Raw genomic sequence first — 3,106 nt, 5'->3', positions numbered from 1 at the left:
CAGCCAAGAAGGCATCGAAATCATCTGAAGTTCTGGTAGAGGAAACGCAAAGAAGAGATGGTTACACTGCTCGACTTGACTGAAGTGCGCCTAAGTCACGTCACATGTCTGAGAAGCTGCCGTGAAGCAACCAAAAATTTCTAAGGGAGATTCCCGATGTTAAAAGCCACCGCTGCTCCCTCTCGGCTGTATTCAAAGTATGCCATATTTCAGCGGGACCGATGCCGCACATTAAACTCCTCTCCAAAAGCACCAGGCAAACGAAAATACAAACTGCAAAGGTAATGCTTAGACCAACCGCAGGCGGAAGGAAAACCAAATGGCGAAACAGCTTTGCACGGGCTTCCCTTCGGTCGCTCGTCTTGCAGATTCGTTCCCGCCTTACCTGAATGCCCAAGTAGAAAAGTAATAAAACGTGACAAGAGAGTAGAGAAGCCTGTGGATGTCCTTTCGGTTGCTATCTTGGTGTAAGGCGTTCGCACTCTATACGCAACTCTCACGGGAAAAAGAACGGATGAAGAAGAACGTAAAATAGGATGGATGAGGCACGTAAAGCGGCAGCTTTGAGGTTTCCGGTGGCGTGGACGATGTGGACGATGGCTCAAGGGAGTTCCTGGAACTGCGGATATGGTGGGGCTTCGGGCTTTTCCTGTTTTTCTCCTGCTCTTCTACCCATGCACCACTCAATTCGTGTGCGATAAAACGTGACCCATTTAAACTTTCCCTTATGGGTCTACAATTGTTTTCCTGGCGCAGGCGTAAACCTAGGAATTGTTTAAGAAACTTTTTGCGAGGCGGAAGACAAAACTCCTGGAAATTCCTTTCTTTTAGGGAGCCCTGCAATAGGAATGCGAGATCGATACATAGTAATGCAGCCGGCGTATATATGGTTTCCCGGGGGACGCTGGCCACCCTATGTATTGAGTACCGCTCGTCAGATGCTCACTGGAGTCCCTGGAGGCAAGTGTTCTGTCAGTTGTGGCGATTATGCTCTCGATATAAGCTAACAGAACAAACTTAAATGCCTAGTTCTTCAGCAAATACTGCATCGGTTTTGTTGCCATCGCCTCTTTGAGCGACAATGAACAATCACGCTTCAGACGTGCATTGGGCATGTGGTAATAGGCATATAGGCAGTTGACATGGCCATGCACTAGTTAGTTACCGGTTTCTGCGATTACAGGAGACCGTACGACCTGGCCAAGCGGGCAGTGGTAGCGAACTGGGGCAATCCCTCAGGGATGATAGGGGTGAGATCAGAACTGAGCTGTTCTGGACCCACCTTTTCATCTTGTCCTAGTCGGAAAAAAACTAAGAAAATTGTCTGATGTTGCAACAGAATTTCTGTGAGGTTTTTGACGGGACACCTGTTGTGACAACAGAACATTCTGTCGTAACATCAGAAATTTCTGTAATTACAACAGAAAAGTGCTACAGAACTACAGACAACAAAAATATACTACAAAAACACTACAGAACTATAGAAAAGTACTACAAAACTACAGAAAAGTCTGATGATTACGACAGAACTACAGGATATTTTGTCGTACTTTTGACACAGTTCTGTAGTTTTTTTAGACTGGGGTTCGCCCGCTTCAGGGAAGCAAGTCATTCCCCTCTGAACATTCTTTTCGCCTGCCCTCCTCAATTACCACACCTTCCCCCCTCATCTGTCCTCATCTCCCCTCTTCATTTGTGGTGGGGAAGAAAAGGCCAAGTAAAGCGCATTGTATTTTGTGTGCTCACATCATCAGGTAAGCAAAACGGATGGCACGCAGACCGTGGTCAGTCAAAGAACTAGCAAAAACTGGCAGAGTTTTCTGCCCCAACATGGGTTGACCACAGCGAAATGAAAAGTACGGTCCTCATGCTACAAAATGCGGCAGACGTATAGGGTTCAATTATTAGTTTTGCCATTTCAGGTCGACTTAGTCTTTTAGCGTTCCTTACTGTTGAGCGATGTTGTAGAGACTTTCAAGCGTCCATGGGAGGTGTCTCTCAATTGCTTGATTGGCGACACGACCTCCCCTCCGCTTCATTTCGAATACAATGGTGGCCTCGTTAATCCGGCGACTGGCAGAGACTGTCGCCCACATGGGTAATCGAGTCATTCTCATTTCTGTTTTTTTTTATCACATGATGCTTTCTGCTGATGCAGCCGTCACGCGGTATATGTCACCAAATTAAAGTTAATGACAGATCCTTATTCAATACAACTCTTGAGTAGCCCTATCGATTTAAACTCGTGAGCGTTTTACCTGAGGAGGCAATTGTCTTGTGTTTACAGGTTGAAATTCACTGTTAGGTGGCTGTTAGCTGTGAACGAAACTGATCATGCGAGGCTAAGACGAGTAGAACTAATCTGCTGTCTTTCAGTTGTAAAACATGGCAAACGTTTCCCTATGTGGTAAAATCATCTTATTTTCGTGAAGGCTGTCTGACATATTAAAGGCAACAGTAAGAAATGAACAAGAGGTCTAGTGAGACAGACTAGCGCTTGTGCTGGTCTCTCCTGGCTTTCTTGAATCTAAATGAAATTTCATACTTTTTGTTCTTTTTCCAAATTGCATATACCTTTTGACGTTGAGCTAAAAACAGAATGGTCTTTTGCTGGGAATAAATTTATCGCTGGGCTTCGCATGGGTATTCCTCGTACGTTTGTGGCGCTAACGTGGTAAAGGTGCTGCACTTTTGAGAGATAGCAGGGTTCCTAAGAAAGGCCCTACTGTATATTACTGCGAGAGCATTATTTTGCTACGTTCACATATTTCTGTCCGCAGGACGCGACCGCAGACCGCGTTCGCAGACCGCGTCCGCGACCTCATTCGCAGACCGCGTCCGCAAAATCGGGTCCTCAGAAGTTGTAATTGAGAAGTGTTAGGGGTTATTGTGTGGTGTCACTCGATAGAGGGTGCCGTAAGGTTGTGTCCGAAAAAGTAGTTAGGTCAATATGTTAATTAGGCAGTTATTTAGAGGCAAAAAATGTAAATGTAAAGGCTAAAATGGTCTCAGTAGCCAATGGCTTGGGGCCACATTTGAATGTATCAAATACTAAAAGAGTTAATTAAGTCAGTCAATTAAGGTGACGTCAAGAAGGTGGTGTCAC

This window comes from Amblyomma maculatum, chromosome 1, assembly GCF_055883805.1.
Source record: "Amblyomma maculatum isolate TAMU_Amacu chromosome 1, ASM5588380v1, whole genome shotgun sequence".
NCBI lineage: Eukaryota > Metazoa > Arthropoda > Arachnida > Ixodida > Ixodidae > Amblyomma > Amblyomma maculatum.
This window is presented reverse-complemented; position numbering follows the sequence as displayed.